At 30.3% G+C, this 21,980-nt stretch overlaps 1 protein-coding gene across 16 annotated transcripts in view; it reads right to left on the bottom strand.

Annotated features, from left to right (window-relative positions):
- Window positions 1-21,980, bottom strand: part of LOC107447961 (POU domain, class 3, transcription factor 3-A) — a 467,439-nt gene that overhangs the window by 135,733 nt on the left and 309,726 nt on the right. For 3 of the 16 annotated variants that reach the window (XR_015432764.1, XR_015432768.1, XR_015432769.1), the window contains exon 3: window positions 19,066-19,143. The exons of the other annotated variants lie outside the window; for them this stretch is intronic. The gene's annotated coding sequence lies outside the window, so the exon portion shown is untranslated. The remainder of the gene's footprint in view (window positions 1-19,065; window positions 19,144-21,980) is intronic. 16 annotated transcript variants of the gene reach the window in all.

Raw genomic sequence — 21,980 nt, 5'->3', positions numbered from 1 at the left:
GAAGACTAAAGGGGCGTAAAAACCTTTTCCAATTGGATTAAAAGCATCGATAATGGCCGATTGGGTCAAGCAAAGAAAGTGGATTAAAGATAGGGGAAGTCAGCAAATAACTAATCATTTTATTCCCACCCTATTTAGGACATTAAGATACATCACCCTTCCCTACAACAGAATAAGAAAGAAAAAAAATCTAAGAACTCACTATTCCCCTTTATCTATAGCATTTCCAACCAAAAAGTTGAGCTACTTACTGGTATGGAAACAAATGATTCGGTCTATTAAAGCCATTTAAACTAATGAAATAGTAACAAGTATATATATATATATATATATTATATATATATATATATATATATATATATATATATATATATATATATATATATATATATATATATATATATACAGTGGAACATCGTTTATACGACGATCACTTATACGACGTTTACATTTATACGACGTTTTAGTGTGGTCCCAAATCATTCCTATTCATTATAATGTAAAAATATATCGTTTATACGACGCACAGAATCGGTTATACGTCGGTTTTTAGATTTTGTTCACGTTTATTTAATTTTTTATTTTCCCTGTGTATTTTAAAAAAGGGCGGAATTTGCCAATATGAATGATACAGAAAAGGGTGCCAACAAGAATGCTTGGATGACAACCGTAATTTTTACTAGATGACTGAAAAAACTGGACAATGTTATGAAGAGGCAAAAACGAAAAATTTTGCTATTCATCGACCAATGTCCAGTGCACCCATCGATACTAATTATTTTGGAAAATGTAAAAGCTCTCTTTTTTCCTGCAAATTGCACAAGCACTCTTCAGCCATTAGATTTGGCGTGATTAGAAATCTAAAATTGCATCATAGACAGCAGTAAGTTCAACTCGCTACTCAAAGCATTGTAGAGACTAATAGCAAGAAAATATAATTAAAGGTAACATACATTCAAATTGCTCACTGCAATTTTTCTTCTTTGGTTATTTGTTTGTTTTGCTTTGTCTAATTTAGAAATTTATGTAAATCAACACGTTAAACATTAAAATTAACTGAAAACAGAGTTAATTTCAGTTTTAGAAGTAAAAATCGATTATACGACGTTATCGTTTATACGACGTTTTTCGATGGTCCCTTCGGCGTCGTATAAACGATGCTCCACTATATATATATATATATATATATATATATATATATATATACAGATAATAAAATAATATAAAAAAGAAAACTATTAATAGGAAAAACCAAAAGTCTTCCTCAAGACACATCTTTTGGTGTAATTTAATGCGATATTTCTAAATAAAGAAAAATAACAATGTATGTATACTGATATAATATTTGATGTTTTAAATTGAGCTTTTCTTTATAATGATCTGTAATTTTTTCTCATTTTTGACAAGAATTCTAAAATTGCTTGTAAATAGCAGAGATTGTGGAAGATATTTATTTCAAAATTTCTCTTCTAAACATTTTTGTAATGACTATTCCTAAACCAACTTAGCTTTTTGGGGGGTTGTTTGATCAATTTGTGCAAAATAACTATAAACTGGTCTCACTGACAGTTTTAGACAGTTAGAGACACTCATGTACTTAATTGTAATTAGACGCTCTGACGTGATTCGAGATTCAAGATTCAAATAATATGCTATTTTCATAATCTTCTATTTTATTCTGAAAATGGCTCAAAACTTCAATATGGAGAAAGGCCACATTGAGAAAATAGAAAACTTTTGTGGTCTAATTCTTTAATGTTTATAAAATTTCAATGCTGCATTATCTGGGCTCATAAAAATGTGCAAAAAATGAGAATAAGGCATTGTTTTTGATACTTTTCATCTAGGTAGAGAAATGTCGACTAAGTAACGATTTTAAAAAAAAAATTAACAACTTTGGATATATTTAAGTTATTTAACAGTTCTAAAGACCAGATAATTTTTATATAGTTTAAAAGATATGGCATATATAGTTTAAAATTATAGCTTTACTTCAAGTGTAAGGCACTTAAACTGTGGCTTGGCGAAAAATCTTCGAAAAACTATGTTAATGAATAAATTCTATTAACCTTCGCATTGGAGACCTAAGCTCTGTGAGTGGAAAAACTAGTTTATTTTCGTAGTTAACTACAACCAATTTATTAGAAATGCAGTTAACTATATCTATTTTTTTTTAAATCTAATGATTACAAACTACTTTCAAAATGCAGTCGTTACTTTATTTTAAGGAGATTAATTTTACTAGAAAATTCACTCTCAAGATTTAAAAAAAAGTTAAATATTTAAAGAAAATATTTGCAAAAAAAAAAGGGTTTAGGTTTAATAAAGAACAATTCCTATTTTACGAACTTTTTTTTTTCAGTTTTCAAGTTGGCGGCAAATATTTATTTCAAGAAATGCTAGGGATGTAACTTTGTTAAAATGTTTAAAGCTTATATTAACTTAACTGAAAAATAAATAAATAAGCAAAATAAAACTAAGTAAAGCTTATTGGGAGCAATTTCATTGCCTTTGCTGATGGACTCATGGAAAATTCGATAAACTAGATCAGATTCGATAAACTAGTACGGTCGTATCTTGCTTCTTTATTAAACCAAAGTTTAAAAAAAGGTAGCAAAAATCGATGTAAATTGTTTTTTCTTCTTTATTTTTAAGTGGTGCATTATATTATTATCAGGTAAACCACTGTCTTGACCACTGCTTAAGTTTTTATACTATTTAGGTGAACTTCATTTCTGACTAACTTTTAATAAGGAAAATAATGTTTCTTTTATTCATTTGAATAAAACAATATAATCCTAAAATGTGTGACCTAGACGTGATTGGTTACCGTTACCCTAACGTGATTTGTAACTGGCTAATATGATTTTCCTCTTTTAAAAGTCTCGCAGTCGACTGATTGTTAAGACACGGTTCCCAGCAGATCACCGAAGTCAAGCATCACTGGCTGCGGTCTGTGTGCGGGTGACCACTTGGATCAGTCTGCGTAGGGACCGAGGGTGTGCGGTATTGGTCCTCGTTAAACTGTTCTATCGTATAGTCCTCGACTTCGCGTGCAAGTCGTCGGGCTACCGAAGCGGGGGTGCCATCTCCTCTGAAGAGGATCAAAATTGTGATGGCATGTCTTCGGATCATCCTCAGGGATGTTTCCCAGACCGTCGCCAATAGCCCATTGTGCAGCTCTAGTGCGACGTAAATGAACAACAACAACAACCTCTTTTAAAAAGGAGAATTTTATTTACATTTTTTTACTTATCATATAACTATACTTATTATATTTGAAAATAAATTTTATATAAAACTAGAATAGTAGTTTTTCTTAAAATAAAAAATGATATGTAAATCTAAGTAGTACAAAAAATTTAGTTAATATTTTTTAAAATTTTAAATTTTTAATAATACCTTTCAAATCAAAGTATCAATCGCGTTTATTTTATAAAACAGGAAAAAACTATTTTCTGAAATGAGAATAACCTTGCAAAAATCCCGGAACAAGGTTATCCTTCAAACACTTTATCAAGATCTCCATCAATCGCGAAGAAAAACAGGGCAAAATAAATACGAACCACCTCATAGAAATCCTCATAGAATGACTGTTGTGACATATAAATATATTGTATATAAAAAAAAAGCTTCTAAGCAGGAAAGGACATTACTGTAGACGCGTGGCGATCACGTGACCCTTCCGGAGACGCTTGTCGGGACGTGTTTTTTCCCCTTCTATATCTTTTTATACCTTCCCCCCTCTTATGGGTCATATAATTCTTCCTCATATATGCGAGAGAGCCCCCCTCCTCTCAAGAGTCTTTGCTCTTAATACAGAGAGATGCGGTTGCAGTGACACAGATCGTTATTTTTTGTGTCCCTTTGATCCTCCGACGTGATAGCCCTCCGGGTGGACAGTGGCTAGACTTTTGATACGCATACTGGTCTCTGAGGACGTAGGAAAAAAATTGCTGTGGCAAACTATCTGAGTTTCGAAACTGATTTGGAATGGTTGATAGTTTGTGCTTTGGTTAAATAGTTACTCTGGTAAGCTATTTTTTTGGATTTATCGCATACAAAAAGGTATTTGAGCTGCAAAACTAATTTAGTTATTTAGGGAATTTAGCAAATTTAGTAATTTAGGGAAACAATATTGAATTTTAATAACGGTATTTAGAGCCTCGGTAGCTCAGGGGATCTCAATATCAAGGGATGTAGTGCTCTGGCCTCGCAATGAGTAACCCGGGTAAAAATCTCAGCTATGACTGGTCGATACAAATTCCACACCCTGCTCGCCTCGACCACAGTGCTGATGTAAAATATCCTCAGTGGTAGACGGATCATGGGTTAGAGTCTTCTTGCAGTCAGGCTAACCGTGGGAGGTTTACGCGGTTTTTCTTTCCACGTAACGCAAGTTGCTGGTTAGTTCCATCAACAAAAAAAGACGTCCTCAACGAAGTAAATTTCTCCCAATACTTGATCTAAGAGCTCTCGTCTTCTGGATTGGATTAAAAATGGCAAGGCTAGGGAGTTGAACATTGGTAGCCGTAAACTCAAAATTGGATCGGTTGTTCAACGATGGTTATAAAATAAAATAAAGTAGCGGTATTTCACATTTCGTAATTTGAGTGACATTTCATCATTTAGCAAGTAGCAAATTGATAAAATCAAATGCTATTTGTACAAAATCGGAGTAAGCAGAAATTGCTAGAAACCTTCTATAGTCTAGATTTCCAATCTTTCTTTTTTTCTTCCCCACACGGTTTTTCAAATGACCCTGGCTGCGCCACAGAGCGCAGTACACTGTTATAAATACTGTAAATGATTTATACATCGGAGGTATATTGAAAATTCCGAATCTATGCTCATATCACCAGCATTTTGCTATCTGCCGGACTAATTGGGAAAATATTTTCCAATCTACTTTATATTTTTAGGCTTATCACAATCTATCTATTAGTCTTTAGTCTAATCAGAAAATGTAGAGCCTCGGTGGTTTAGGGGATAGAGCATTCGTCCTCCAATGAGGGACCCAGGTTCAAATCCCAGCTGTGGTTGGTTGATATGAATTCTGCTCCCGGCGCGCACCTGCCATAGTACTGATGTAAGACATTCTCAGGGGGTAGACAAATCACAGGTTAGAGTCCCCTTGGCGTCGGACTAACCGCGTTAGACTTACGTAGTTTTCCTCAGCATGTAACGCAAATGTGGGTTAGGTTCATCAAACAGTCCATCACGAAGCCTAGTTTGTCTCAATTCTTGCTTCAGCAGTTTCCTTGTCTTCGTGTTCAAAATTACAAAGCTGTGAATTTGAACACTGATCGTCGCAAATTCAGAATTGGGTCGGTTGTTCAACGCCGGTAGTAAAATTAAAAAAAAATATATATAAATGAATAAAAAAATATTCATAAAATGTACAAAGAATTATTTAATCAGATTGTATTTGTTTAAGATCAATGCAATAAACATTAAATAAGGATAAATACAATTAGCCTTCAGTGATCTGGGTTTATTGGAAACTGTCTGAAATAAATCAAGCTCATTGCGAAATTAATGATATATTTGCTACTTAGCCTAAAATTTGTGTACTATTAACATAAAAGGTGTTAGTCTGTGTGAGTCAGGTTAAAAAATCGTGAAGACTTCTACAATTAGCATGGTGTTCGCAAAATGATGTCGATTGTTTGCAAAGAGCCGAATTGTTGAATTAGCCAACAGCATACACATCCAGATGGATCATTTTTCATGCCATCGTTTATTTCAAATGATAGAAGCAGGAAAACAAAGAATAAGGTTTAATATAAAATATAGTTTATGTAAGCTACTTAAGAAAGCACCTTTAAAAAAAATGTCTAACCTAATGTCATCTACAAGTAAATTGTAAACCTCAAAACAAGTCTATAGTTTCGAACGCATTTAAATTTTCTTCGAAGCAGTTGGAAGTACAACATATACAGCTTCACAAATGAAAGTTTAGTGTAGAATGCCAATATATTTAAGACTAATATTACGGAAACACAACATTTTGTCGTGATATGAAAAAGCGCTTTTACATATCTGTGAATTTTTGCTCTTTCCATTCAGTGGTTGTATAGCTAGAGTTGAGAGATCAATTGCACTCAAAAATATTTTTTTACGTAATAATAATTATTTTGAATACTCTTTTCCGGAGCTTAAGCACAACTTCGTAACGATTATTAGGCTTTTATATTCGTAAATGTTAAATTTTTTCATGTGTACTGGTTGTTAAAACCATTCTAAATTAAATTTATTAACTCATTAATGAAATTGAAAAGCATAAATTTTGCGAACATTTTAAGTTTAAAAATAAAATCTTTTGGAAAATCCGGACGTATTGTCAGCCACGCTTTTAGGTAAAAAGAGGCAGGGAATTAATGCTTAAATTAGTTTGATATTTTTAATATTGTTCATGGATATCAATTAAGTTTAAATAAAAGCAATCGGGCGATTCTTTCGTTACGTGTGTTACTTTTACACGACATATTTCAACTTTAACACCTATTATAATAAACTTGTTAGATATTTTTTATGTTTTTCTTAATTTGTTGTTAAATCTATATGTGTTGTAAGTTTACAAAACGAAGATTGAAGGCGCAAATTAATTTGATGTTGAAAAAAAAAATTTCTGAAATTTTGTTACGTGTGTTACCCTTTATAATGCTAGATATTTGAAACTTTGAATATATTCATTTAATTCTGTGAAGTATAAAGGCAAAAAATTAAGATATTTTCTTTTATAGAGAGATACAATATCGAAGCTGTGTTTAGTGATTTTTAAAAATTTCTTGCAACAGTAAAAACTTCTTTATTTTGGTGAAATTGGTGCGTTACGTGTGTTAACTGAACGTTACGTGTGTTACCCTCTGTGAATATTTGAACTGAGAAGTCATAAATGTTGCACTAAAACATTTATTTATTTTAATTTAGCAGAAAAAAAACAATTTATTTTAGCAAATAAAATAATTAATGGTTTGGAAAGATGGTTGTATCCCTTCTTTATACTGGTTTAGAGAGTAAAACATAGCAAATCTTAGGCACATCTATTCCTTCAAAATCATTTCTGTTTGGAAACAAAAATATGCATATTTTCCAATTATTTTATGCAAATATTGCATTTTAAGTTTACAAGCATGTGCATTTGCGTCAATAATCTTCCCGAGATAGAGCATATGTCGTTTTAATTTCAGTTATAGGCGCACTTCTGATCAGGAGGGAACAGAAATTGACTTACTGACTATTTGTGTGCCACAATGTGCATCTATGCATCTTATTCAAGTATCTAACGATACTTATGCATAGATTTTATGCTTTGTATTACCGTTGCCATGTATTGATCTTTTCAATTAATATCTTTATTTCCTTTTGGCTAATATATAATACTGTTGTATTAGGCATGAGTTGATTGGTTAGCTTTGCAAACAACACTGGATAGCAAAAAAAAATTTTTTTTGTATAACAACACAATGATATAAATAACTTTGCTTTTTGCTTCGCTTTCAATATTTTGTACTACACACCTATCCCATAGAAGGAACTTCTGCATGTGATATCGTAAAATATTTCCAAATTAATTTCTTTTTTTATATTTTGATTGACAAAATATGAAATAATTCAACCATATATTTATTTTTAAATTCTTAACTTGACTTATTACTATAAAAGGTTTCTGTTAGCTCATCTTCTGTAGTAGAATCGTTTTTAAACAGTCTTAAAATAAAAGTGTAGACAATGTTTCACCTTTGTCTTTGCCTTAGGAAAATATTGTAAAGGACTCTATTTTAAACTCTTTTGGAGAGTATCGTCTAAAGGTCTGGTTTCTTAGGACAAGCGCCTTATCTGGGCGTCAGCGGGACGTCAACGTCACGCTGACGCCAACAAAATACTGGTTTGTTAGCTCAAGGCCTGGTTTCTTAGAACTAACGCCTTATCTGGGCGTCAGCGGAAAGTTGACGTAGATCTGACGCCAAAAAAATACTTTTTTGTTAGCTCAGCGTGAGCAGTCGGTCCAACGCAGACATTATCTCTCATTGCGCATGCGTTAATAACGTAAACAAATATTTATTTTGAATTTGTATTGATTTTGTTATTGTCGACCAGTGTTTTAGAGAACAAATAATGACTTTGTTCAAGAAAAAACACATTATAGCTGAGCTAAATGAAGAGTGCTATGTTTAATGAAGAAGCTATGTTTAATGTCAAAATCAAAATCTTGGCTGATTTCAATGTGCTGTTGGATGTTGTCCGCCATTGCTTCTGTGGTTAACGTCACGCTGTAATCCAACTGCAGTTGAGTTGGACGGCAATTGAAGTTCAAGATAAGCGTTCGATGACGTATACTATCAAACTCACAAATAAACCAATCAGAGGTTAGCGCTGATTTCCAGCTGACGCCGACGTTTAGGACGACAGGCTAAGAAACCAGGCCTTATGACAACAGCTGCTGTGAATAACGGAACTGTGGCTGGATAGCATAATGCTGATTGAAATTCGTTTTGATATTCAAAAGAATATGTCTCTGCAAAGTCAACTTGAATTTCCCTGGTTTTAATGCTAGATATGTTTGTTTGGAAAGTATCACCTCGGATTCTTTTAACTCTTACATATTATTGAAAGTTAGTCCAATTTTCAAGAGTTATTTCAAAACATTCTTCTTGCACATTTGCCATTATATTTTTTTTATTGTGAGCTATTGTCATCTTTTTCTCATCGTTAAAAAACTACAATAAATGATGGTTAGAAACCTATAACAAGCAATGAGAAATTTTTGTAAGTATCAGAAGCCCCCTTCCAACAATTAGATCCAAAATTTCTTCAAAATCAGTATAAGCCTCTCTTACAAACATTGTTAGATAGTTCTTTCGTTTTATTGCCCGTTTTTCCCCGTAATAATCCAGAAAACCAGCTCTTGTTTCAATACAAGCATAGTATAAACAATCTAACTTTTGAAGAAAATCCATTTATTAATAATTAAGTTCATCTGAAATACTTAGTGGTGAACCTTTTACATCATTATCAATCTGTTTTGAAAGTTCAAGTCTAACTTTCATTATTTCCTTATTTTCTTTCCTTTGAAGTGCAGAATCTTATGCATAATCTTTTTTTCTTCATCTTCTTATTCTTTTAAATCCAGATAAGGACACTATTTTAAGCTTATCCATTTTATAATAATCTAGCAAATGCAGTCGAAATATTCTACTTAAACATAAACGTATAACAAATACAAGTTTGGGAAAACAATTTCCAAAAGTTTCAAAATTATCGTCTTATTATGCTGTTTTTTTATTAATGCTTATACCGACCTGATTTTACAAAAAACCACAATCTTACAATTCCGTATTTGTGGCATTGAAGTTGCGCGGCGGTTATAAAAAATATCCGAACATGATTTAAATCTTTTATTGAAAATAAATAAATAATTAAAGTGTATAAGTACCTCTAACACACATAACAGTAACGCGCGTAACTTTTCGTTACGTGTGTTACCTTGAATAAAATTAATTATAAAATTTTAACTATTGGCAGTTTTAATTGGAGAATTTTTTCCGTTGCATATCTTGCCTTCTTAATTTATAAAACAAAAAATTTTTTAATTTTCTTTTTTACTAAAGTTTTTACAGAAAAAAATGCGAAATTATGTTACGTGTGTTACTGGGAAATTAGACTATCTTAATTAATCGACTTTCAGACAAGTAAAAAAATTTAGGCCAAATTAAAAAAATACATTAAACAATGATAAAAGAGTAAAATAGTTATATTTATTACTAAAAACTATTTTATTGCTCTTTAATATTTTAACAACTCCATTGGAATATAACATAACAAAGAAGAGAACTCCTGTTAAAATTCATAGTGTTCCACCTTTTGTTAGAATTCACATAAATATTTTTTGTAATTCAAAAAACTATCTTAACTATTAAAAAATGTACATCTTCTAGATTCCGAAATTGTGTCATTTTTGATTTTACGATAATTTTGAAAATTTAGTCACTTAGGACCACTTTTCGTGGAATCGCCCAATCCACTAATTTAAGATCAAAATTAGCAATTTTATATTAATATATTATGTGGCACACTAGTGTCTTTTTTCTCACAAACATACATTTTAAGAATTTAATATTTGATTTAGTAGTATTTATTTTAAAAAAAGGATGTAATTATAATTTGCAGTAGATTAAATAATATTTTAATGCAATTTAGAAAATCAACATGGAAATGTGTCGAAACATCGGCTAGCTGCCGTAAAATACTTTTAGTTCGTGGGAATACGATATAAGAACTTAGCAAGTTATAATAGTTTTCTATATCAATAGCCCTGGGGAAAAGTTTCTTTGTTGCATTTACATTACTTGATTATACAAATACTTGATCTTGATTAATTTAGGTATGAGGATTTCAAATCTGAAGTTAGTTTTGCCCCTAATGCGACAGTTTTTTTAAATGAAATTTTTTTTTTGTTGAAATGTACAAGTTTAAAAGCGTTATATACAAATGTGGTGACAAACTTCTAAGGCAGTAAAGGGCACACTATCAGGAATAAAACTGAATATGCACCTATGACCGGAAATAGTGTTGTACGCTGTTAGGGGCGCTTCACTATTATGACCAGTTCAGAAGCTCACGAAGATACAGTTTATGATAGGTAGACACTCCCAGTGGCGTTCAACGACATTTCAAGGTTTGGTTTCATACGCAATTTTAACCCTGATGATCCTTAACTACCCTAGAAGTTTGTCTCAACATTCATGGGGCCCCTGTTATATATAACGTGTTTCGACAAAAAATAACTAATAATGTCAATAAAAAATCTGTAGCTTAAAGAGAGAAACCGATAACTGATTACGTAAGGATAATAATTGGTAAGGATTGCGTAAGAATTTTTATCGTTAATTTTTACGTACCGATAATCATTAATAGGGATTACGTAAGAATTTTTATCGGAGATTTTTACGTAAGGATAATCATTAATAAGGATTACGTAAGAATTTTTACTTAAGGATAATCATTCATAAGGATTACGTAAGAATTTTTATTGTTAATTTTTAAGTAAGGATTGCGTAAGAATTTTCATCGTTAGTTTTAACGAAAGGATAATCCAATCCAACAAGAAACAAAAAACAAATCATTCCTCAGTGTAATCGACCATAACATGTTAAAATAAAATTATCTTCAAAATTTTATGAGGCATGTTTTTCAAATAATAACAGCATTTTAGGTTTTAGACATAAATGAATATAATAAGCTACTTCATTTGTAAATAGCGCGTGTACTTTTTCGTTAATTTATAAGAACATGTAAATCACACGCTATTAATTTTTTTATATTTTTATTAAGAACAAAGAAAAATGCGACTAAGATCTAACACTTGATTACAAACTGCGCAAGTGGTTGATAACGTACATTTCTTGACACCATTCACTTTGAAATGTTTTATTATTATTATTTCACTTCAGTTTCGTATCAGATAATGATCGTAAAACTAAAAAAAAATTGTCAGTTTCGATGACATGCAGTGAGATTCCAAAGGCGTAAGAGCCGAACGAGATTCCCCGATTGATCTGTCACTCAAAGTTGTGGGCAAAATCACTCGATGAAAAGCTATAATCACCAGTTTGTTGTAAAGATGATGCTCTTCATATTTGACGAGGAGTGAAAAAACCTTTCAGTTAGTTCCAGTAAGTCAGTTTACCTGACATGCGATGTTCACCAACAAGCGGAAAGAATCGGACATGAGTTAAACTTTCACTGAACCTACGAGTTTTGTTTTTGTCCTGACAGTTAAAAGAACTGATAAGACTACTTACACATTTGTTCACTTTTTACATTGATTTTAAATTCTCTGTTCAGATCAGGAGTATTTCACTATATAGTTAGTGTAATATGCGTTAAAATTTATAAGCAAAATATTCTATGATTCCTATTTGTAATATAGTTAGCAGTGGATAGCGCAACTGAAAATATATCATTGCTATTTATTATTATAATCCTTGTAGGAAATGACTTGATCATTTATACCTATGAAAATTTAAGAGCAAAATAAAGAATTTAAAGAAAAACGAAATCGTATGACTTATTTGACATATAAATTTCTTTTGTTATTTTTAGACATTGAGTTGTAAGAACTTCATTATTTTTTTTCTTCTTTTAAATAATAATTTACTATTTCCATAATTTCTATTCTATATATATATATATATATATATATATATATATATATATATATATATATATATATATATATATATATATATATATATATATATATATATATTCTATAAAGGATTTTGAAAAATAGGTGTTAAGATTGCTGATTAGAGAATTCCCTAACCAGATGAGCTACATCTGCACATACTTTGCAGTAGTTAAAGTTTAAAACTTCTTTAAACCTTCCAATTTCATTGTAGCTCGAAAATGTTGTAATTTGTGTGTTGAAAAAATATTTTTTAAATCTTTTCCATACTGAACAATTTTTTAAGATAGATTTTTACTTATTTATTAGAGTAAAAAACCCTTCGACTATATTTTTATTTTTGCTCCTTACTTAATTATTTAAATAATGAAACAAGTTTTATTTTTGATTTAAACAACTTTATTCCATACTTTTTTATAAATAAACAAAACAAAACAAAAACAGAAAAAAAAAATAATAATAAGAGACTACTACTTGAGTCGCAAACGATACAATAAATGACAATTTATCAAAAATAGGTTTGTTAATTAGCAACTAAGATTGAAAGAAACAAAACAATAATAATAATATTAAAATATAAGAACAAATATTAATTAAGAAAAGAGCAGTGGTGTCATGTTAGTTGAAAGCAACTCACAAAATGCAAATAGAGAAATGACAAAAACCCATAAAAGTTCTATGAATGTGTTAAAATTACTTGTATGAATATGTTAAACAGAAATTTATTCAAAAATTATCGCTGAAGTTATCAGTATATATAAAATCATTTATCAGTTGTGTTAAATAAATTAATATATACAAGAAATTATCATTTCTTTTTTGATACTAGTCATTATTTGAAGGGGTAAAAACTTTCACAAAACTAATATAATAAAAGTGTTTTTTTTCTCCAAAAAGCAATGATTTCTTGTTTTACTTTTAAACAACGGAAGCAATAGCTCAACAATAGACACAAATTGCATTCGGAGATCATTCATTAAGGAGAATAATCGTTTTAATCCTTTGTGTTGTATGCCTGATAATTGCTAAATAGTTTCAACAAGCTCGAGTCAGTCAGAGAGGCATAATTGCGGTGATTCGTATTCGGAAAACTCCAAGAAAAGACAGGTGGTTGTAAAAGGGTCAGAAGAAAAATGGCGCATACATTTTTTTAAATGATATCTTATTACAGGAAACAGTTATCTTAATTGTTCACTAAGAGTATAAATTTTTGCTTTTTTTTTATTCTATTAACTGCAACGAACTTGTAAATTTACTAAAGTTTGTTAGACAATAATAATTAAGTCCTAAAAAAATTAAAAGTTTGTTAATAAACAATAAAATTGCTTATTAATTACTAAATAAAAATCACGAAAGAAATATTTCTATCATACATGTAAACTTAAGAAAATAAATTTAAAAAAAAACTTAAAATTTTAGGTTTTCTTTTTAGAAAAATTGTTTTTTCGAAATATGTTTTCATATATCTGTCAGTGATAGTATGAAATCGTAATTTTTGTTAGTTTTCTTACGAAAAATTCATGAACCCTTAAGATGGTAATATCCAAATAGTTACTTTTTTTTCTTCTGTGAATTTTTCTCTCCTGTGAGCAGTCGAATTTAATTTGGAAAGAAAACATATGTATTAAATTAAAGAAAATACTGATAAACACAAGGAAGCAATAATCGGTTGTAGAGAAGCTGAGAAAATTTTGTCAATGACTTGAAATTTATTTTTTCGAGTAAACGTCCTTTGAAGTTTGCAATTATACTTACACTTTTATAGATAAGTACTATTCTATACCGCATAATTTCGACAATTTGATCAAAATTAGACACAATTATTGAGAATAAATATTCTCTTAGATTATGCAATTAAAAATTATTATTCTCTTATTAGTTTACCTTTAAGTGTATAACGCCGTAATATCAACACTATCCGACCAAAAGTGTCCAGACACCCACAAAAATATCATGGTTGAGGGGTGCTCTGCATAGTTTGGCCTCTCAGTTCTTGATGGTTGGAAAATGAACTGAGATATATGATTAGATTCTGGACAATTCATCGATTTTCACATCGTATTATAATATAATATCTTTAATGGCTACTATTTAAAATAAATTTATCAAAATTAACGAATATCAATCTTAATTATAAAAAAGATTGTAATTTTTTTTATTTATTAAGTAGGCATATGAAATTTTCTTTCAAAGTATTTTATTTCATTTATAAAACCGGCGTTGAACAGGCGACCCAATTCTCAGTTTACGACTATCAATGTTCAATTCCGTAGGCTTGTAATTTCGAACCAAACCCAGAAGACAAGATAACTCTTGGACCGAGTATCGGGATGAAATAGCCTGGAGGACTTTTTGATAGAACTAACCAGCATTTGCTTTACACGGAGAGGAAAACCTCGAAAACATCCCACGGTTAGCTAGAAGGCGAGGGGATTCTGACCCATGATCCGTCTACCACTGAGGATATTTTACATCAGCAGTGTGGTCGGTGCGAGTCGGGAGCAGAATTCGTATCAATCAGACACCGTTCGGATTTGAATTTGGGTCACCTCACCGGGAGGCGAACGCTCTATACCCTTAGTCACCGCGAAGTATTTTATTTTTTATGGTTTATAACAGTTGTTGAGCAGCGGATCCAATTTTAGGTGTGTGACTCCATAGCCCGGTAATTTTGAATCCAATACAGAAGACAAGGGAACTCGTGTATCAAATATTGGAAGACATTTTTCTTCGTGGAAGACTTTTCGATGGAACTAACCCGCATTTGCGTCACATAGAGAGGAAAACTACGAAAACTTCCCATGGTTAGCCCGACGGCAAGGAAACTCTAATTCATGATCGCTTACCACTGAGGACAGTTTTACGTCAACACTGTGGTAGGTGAGATCCAGGTGCGGAATTTGTATCAACCAGGGACAGCTGGGATTCGAAACCGGATCACCTTATCGAAAACGCATACCTATCCCCATAGCTTTCTCTCAAAGTATTTATTGACAATTTCTTAATTTTTTTAAAAAAAAAATTTCTGAATTGTGCTCATGGGGAAACTTCAGCAAGCTCCTCTGCACAAAACACATGGTTATTCAATAGTATTCAAGCAGCAATGGTTATTCAAGAGTGTTTCTTATTCAATAGTATTATCTTCATACAAAAAGATAATTTAAAATTCTTTAATTTAATCAATAAAAATTCTGGGGAAAAAGATAAAATTTGAATTAAGTGTCTGAGGGAAATTAAATTATTATTATTTAAGTAAAAGTATAAAATCAAATATACTCACACGGTATATTTTTCACACTGTAATATAAAACAACTGTATTTTTTATGAGAGTATATTTGAACTTTAAAACGGACAGAACTCATAGAGATGACAAAAGAGGGGGGAAGCATCCAATTTTGAAAACTCTACCCTTGGCGATTCAAAAAAATAGTGGTGATATTCCCTGGAGTACAGTAAAATTTTGTAGCTGTTTCACTCACTCGTGACCTCCCCCGCCCCACAAAAAAAATTTCATCTTTTGATCAAGTCGAAGTGAAAAGGGGATGACTTGCCATCAATGGTCAGTAGAAGTTTGGCGTAAATTTTAAAATTAAAGGTACAATTTTACAAATTTAGCGATGGTCTGCAAAGGTTTGATTTGAAGTTTGGTGAAAATTTTAAAATTAAAAATACAATTTTACGATCGATGATCTGCAGAAGTTTGGTGCAAATTTTAAAATTGAGGATATAATTTTACAAATTTATCGATGGTCTGTAGAAGTTTGGTGTAAATTTTGAAATTAAAGGTATAATTTTACAAATTTAGCGATGGTCTGCAAAGGTTTGATTTGAAGTTTGGTGAAAATTTTAAAATTAAAAATACAATTTTACGATCGATGATCTGCAGAAGTTTGGTGCAAATTTTAAAATTGAGGATATAATTTTACAAATTTATCGATGGTCTGTAGAAGTTTGGTGTAAATTTTAAAATTAAAGGTATAATTTTACAAATTTAGCGATGGTCTGCAAAGGTTTGATTTGAAGTTTGGTGAAAATTTTAAATTAAAAATACAATTTTACGATCGATGATCTGCAGAAGTTTGGTGCAAAATTTAAAATTGAGGATATAATTTTACAAATTTATCGATGGTCTGTAGAAGTTTGGTGTAAATTTTAAAATTAAAGGTACAATTTTACAAATTTAGCGATGGTCTGCAAAGGTTTGATTTGAAGTTTGGTGAAAATTTTAAAATTAAAAATACAATTTTACGATCGATGATCTGCAGAAGTTTGGTGCAAATTTTAAAATTGAGAATATAATTTTACAAATTTATCGATGGTCTGTAGAAGTTCAGTGTAAATTTAAAATTAAAGGTATAATTTTACAAATTTATCGATGGTGTGTAGAAGTTTGGTGTAAATTTTAAAATTAAGGATATTAATTGTACAAATTTATCGATGGTCTGTAGAAGTTTGCAAAGAATAAAATGAGTAGGCCTCGTTATCAAAATGGACAAAGACCGTAAAACAAAAAGAGTTTTTAATACATTTAATACATTTTTCAGTTATGGCCCACGAAAAAAGGCAGATTGAATTTGAGATGGATAGATAGCCTAGAAAATGACCTTTTGGTCTTAAAAAAACTAAAAACTGGAAAACGCCAGCAGGAAAAAGGTTGGTCTGGTAAAACCTTATTGAGAAGGCAAAGGCCCACCCTGGGCTGTTGTGCTATTGATGATGATGGTAATTGACAAAATAAAAGTATGTTTAAGTCTAAATTATGAAACTTAAGTATAGTTTCAATATTAATTACAAATAGCGCTTCAGAAAATGATGAATACTTTAACTCAAAACTAATTTTAAATTCTAAATTAATAATTATTAAACTGATTTCTTTCTTAATACTTACAATAATAAAATGACTTCTTTCTTAATTGTAATCTAATTTTCAAAATTTATTTTAAACATTTATAATGGCCAATTTTTATGGTTGATTTCCAAATAATCTACACGATGAAAAAAATTGTGTTAAAAATTATCGAAGTGTATGGTAATGGCATTTCTAGTATAAAAACCATAATTCTGGTTAATAAAGCCAAAGTATACTTTTTTTAAACCATTTTTTTGTTCATTTGGTAACGGTTTACCAAAAATTCAGGTTTAAAAAATAGTTCTCATAGCCACACATTTGTAAAAAATGCAAAACTGTAAAATAAATTTAATCAAAATGAATTATTTTTATTCCATGATTTAAGGTATCATGAAAAATTATCATATTTTACCATATTTACCAAATATTATCACATATAATCAAACCATATTTTATTATTAATTTTACCAAAATCATTATCAAAGCTCTTCGGTAAAAATTACCGAGTATTTTGGTGCTCCCATAGAACCAAAAATGCCGTAAATTTTACCATATTCCAGTTGTTTTGACCATACTTTTTTTTCCCTCAGTGTACAAAACTAGAATATTTTCCTTTGCCTAAAAGGCATTTCGAATTGACGAGTTTTTCAGACAAATTATCATTTGAAAACAGAGAAAATGCATTTAAGGGCTATTTGGATGTTAGAAAATTCAAATGAAGTACGTAATGAATTAATTCGTTTATCCAAATATAATTTCACGTAAAAAGTAACTTTTAGTAAATATTTTTATTATTATTATTTTATTTAATAAGAATCGAAAACTTTTGAATTGTAAGGTATAGAATTTTTCTACATCATTTTAAAAAATGTAGTTTTACATGGCAAACTACAAATTTGAGCAAAATCGGCTGAATAGTTCCTGAGAAATCGAATTTGAAAAAATAGTCGCAAATTGAAAATTCGATTTCTTAGAATTCAAAAATCCAAATCTGTCAGAAAAAGATGTGTTTATTCAGAGAAAATACGTTTTTGTGTTTGATTTTGTAAATTAAAATATCGTCTGCACTAATTAATTTGCATATTTTAGATCTCCCTCACGAACCATTAAGTTTGGGTCCTATAACGTTAAGATCCGATCATTGGATCAAACGTTATTCAGGGTGGTCTGTTTATTTATTTTTCTGTTGCTTGCTGTACATGTTTTGAATGATAGTAATCATATTTAAATGAAATTTTTTTATATAGATATATTTTCAAAAATTAAACCATTGGATGCTATGTTTAAAATTGGGGTATTATTGTTATTATCATTACTACAACATAAAAATACAATCAAGGTCTTTTATATTGCTATCATAAGGTATGCAGTGTTGTTTGAGTCCTTGATGGAAAATAAAAGAACATAATTTGTAAGTGCCTAGAAAGACTGGAATATTCTTGATTATCATAATACGCGGATAAATGATATTATCTTTAAAATAAATTCATACTTTGTCGGCGTTTATAAAGAATGATTCTTTATTCAATTCCTACTATTAGTTCACACTCTCCCTATATATATATTTGCATATCTTGTTCAAAAATTTCAATCCTTAAAAAAACACTTTTTATCCATCCAATCAAGATCAAATACATTTTTTTTAAATTTGTAGTGGGTGATACTTGATGTTAAGACAGCTTTTTCAAATATTACTTCATTAATTAAATTTAATTAATTAATTTTCGTTTTATATGGGAGAAAATGTTTTAATTATTTAATAAAAAGTAACTAAAATAAAAATTTTCCTTGCTGAGCTAAGTAAGAATTGACTTTAATTATTTTTTATATTTCTTGTTATAATTAGACGAAACATTGCAAAAAACCCTCCAATAATAATACATCTGTTTTATAAAAAAGTCTGTCTACAGAAACTGATACGAGGTGAGACAAAATTATGTTAAATAATGCATTTTTTCTGAAAATGACAAGTATTATTTATAGGAAAAAAGAAAGTCATATTCAAGTTGTTTTAAAGCATACCATTTTTAATGATGTTTTCTTTTTAAGTCAGTGATAACACAAAGAAAGCGTTATATAGCGGGGGTAAAGAACCAGCACCTGTAAGTAATTTAAAATTAAAAGCTTAGAAAAAAATGATTTGGGGGTAAACCTAGAATAAATTATGAGTTTAAAATGCAAACAAATATTTTTAATGTATCAAAATGCAAATAAATTGTGGCAGGATTACGCTGTGGAGAAATTATCCTACAGTTATTATTATTATAATTTTTTTTTAATTTTTAATTTTTGACATTTTGAAATCATTGTTTTCAGTATTCGACACTTCATGGCTTACACTAGGTTTACCTGAACTTTACTTTCTCTATGCTTGGAATTTTAAATATCAGTAGAGTCAAAACAATATGGGCATGAAAAGTTTCTCCCGTGTTATAACGTCCTCTTAAAATTAATAATAACCTTAAATAATACTAAACCTGCAATATTAACACTTTGAAGCATTATCCTGCACTATAACACTGCCATTATTTTTTTATCACATCAGACTTGAGCTCATATTGGAATATAGATTTTTGCAGTGTTTGGCTAAAAACAAGACGTTAGAAGCTCTAGTCATTCTCCTTGATGGAAACTCTCTTGTTACACACATATATATAATTAACAATGATAACGATTTACATCTAACTTTCCATCTGGCACGATAACATCATTACTTCATTCGTCATTGCACTAAACTTATAAATGCATATCATATCAGACTTGAATTCAAACTTCTATTTAATTCTTATTTTAACTGATCTCGAGATGCTGCTGCTTTCCTTGTTAAATTTCTTCGTAGGCTAAAAAAGTTTATAGCTTAGTTAAAGTTTATTAAATTTTATGGGTCATGAATCTTAAAACCCATGCATTTTCTGATATTTATTTCAAATATTTGGTTCCTCATTTTCCAAATAAGTTTCGTACCCTACTTGACTATTTTGAACTGGATACCATTGCAAAAAGCGAGTAAATAATGCCAAAAACGTCCGTCAGTCATTGTCATCGCAATTAATGTTTTTTTCCCTATGAAGAAGGTTTAAATTATTCCATTTCTATTTGTTATATCACACTTAATAAAAGTTGATATGAACATAAATAGCACAAAACATTGCGAAAATTTGAGATTTCATAAAATTATTTGGCTGCATTATAATACTAGCTCGGTTTTATACATTTCAATTAGCTGATGTAATTTTACCGCACTCTTTATTAGTTCTTTTAGATCTAAAAGAATTTTAAAAAAAGTTCTTATAAATATATTTATGTATAATTAATATGTTCTTGGAAAATTACCAAACGATAAAATCACCACTAATCCTCAATCCTAATTTTGCCACCATTTTACAGTTTTTATCACTTTAAAGCATTCCATGTGCTGAAGTCATTTAAACATAGACTTCTTTTTCTGATCAAACACGTAATATTGCATGGGGAATAAAATGCGGAAAATTCTACAGAAGTAGCCCTTTTATTTCATTAAATAAGCCACGAACAAAAGAAGCGCCAATACTTAGAGCATTTCATTCGCCTAACAAGTCAAGTAGGCGAGGCTTTCAACATTTTAATTCTCCTCTCTAGTATGTTTGAAGGGTGAGGAGAAATAGTCGGGGTAAAAATTTTGGCGTATTAATTTTGTTGAGATTGTAATCAAGGAGTGCATGGTGATGAGGGGGTGGAGTTGTACGTTGTTGGGGTTTGTTGGAATATGAGTTTCGGGAAGAGACTGGAGATAGTAGCTTATACGAAACGTGCCGATAGTGGTTTGTTATTTTAACTGGGTTTCCAAGCGGGTTTCGAATGCTGTTATGTTTGTTGTTTATGCATAGCACAGTTGCTAGAACCGTTGAATTGGAAGAAGTGGAAATGAATGCTTAGAATCTCTAAAATGTTTATAACGAAGAATACAACATTTTAAAAATAATCTTGAGGTTATCATTTGATTTTAAATTGGAGAACAGTATATTTCTTTATCTGAAAAGTTTGAAATAATGGTAAATGCTAAGTAGCATACCATTGCAAAGAAATTATTAAAAAAGAATGGTTGGATAAAGAAATTATTAAATTTGATAAAAAATGGGTTATACCCATTCCATCTTCTTAAAATATTTATACATTTGATAAAAACAAAGATTGATTAGGTTTATATAAGAAAAGCAATTATGTATATTCAACTTTATATAGTAACTTTTTATACAAATGATTATTGACTGATTTAATTGATAATACAAATGATTATTTATTGATTTAACTTTAATTATTTATGATTAATTTTTAACAACTTATTAAACTTTCACAAAAACAACGCTTATGTCCATAAATTAGGATCATTCCAGATCTGGCAAATAAAGATTCAGAAAAAAAACGTGACTTATTTGTGAAGTCCTTTTAGATAAAGAACGAAAAATATGGTGCATTTTTATAGTTCACAAAAACTACGATTTTCGCTCACTGGCTCAGTTATAAGACATATCTCATTTACAAAAATGTAATATTGCATGGTTTGTATGATTGTTAATATATTGTATGTCTCCCAAGCGATGAAATACTGTCCTTACTACGCGTAGGCAAATTGTCGAATTCATCTTAGGGAAGATTACTCCACTGAGCAAGCAATGCCTTCCGAAGTTCTGGTACACATGTAGGAGATAGTTAGCAGGCTGCAACTCGACGGCCAAGCATGTCCATCACATGCACTATCTGATTCAAGTCAGGTGAGAATACTGGTCATTTTATACAGGTGACATCCTCAGATTAAATGCATTCGTTTACTAGGTTTGCTGGGTGAGAACGAGCGTTGCCACGCATAAAAATTCATTCTGCGCCAATGGCATCTCTAAAGAAACGTACACGTTGTTCTAGAATGATGTTCCGATAAATTTGACCTGTCATAGTTCTTA

Source organism: Parasteatoda tepidariorum, chromosome 3, assembly GCF_982258835.1.
Source record: "Parasteatoda tepidariorum strain Cologne lab strain chromosome 3, Ptep-v5.0, whole genome shotgun sequence".
NCBI lineage: Eukaryota > Metazoa > Arthropoda > Arachnida > Araneae > Theridiidae > Parasteatoda > Parasteatoda tepidariorum.
This window is presented reverse-complemented; position numbering and strand designations above follow the sequence as displayed.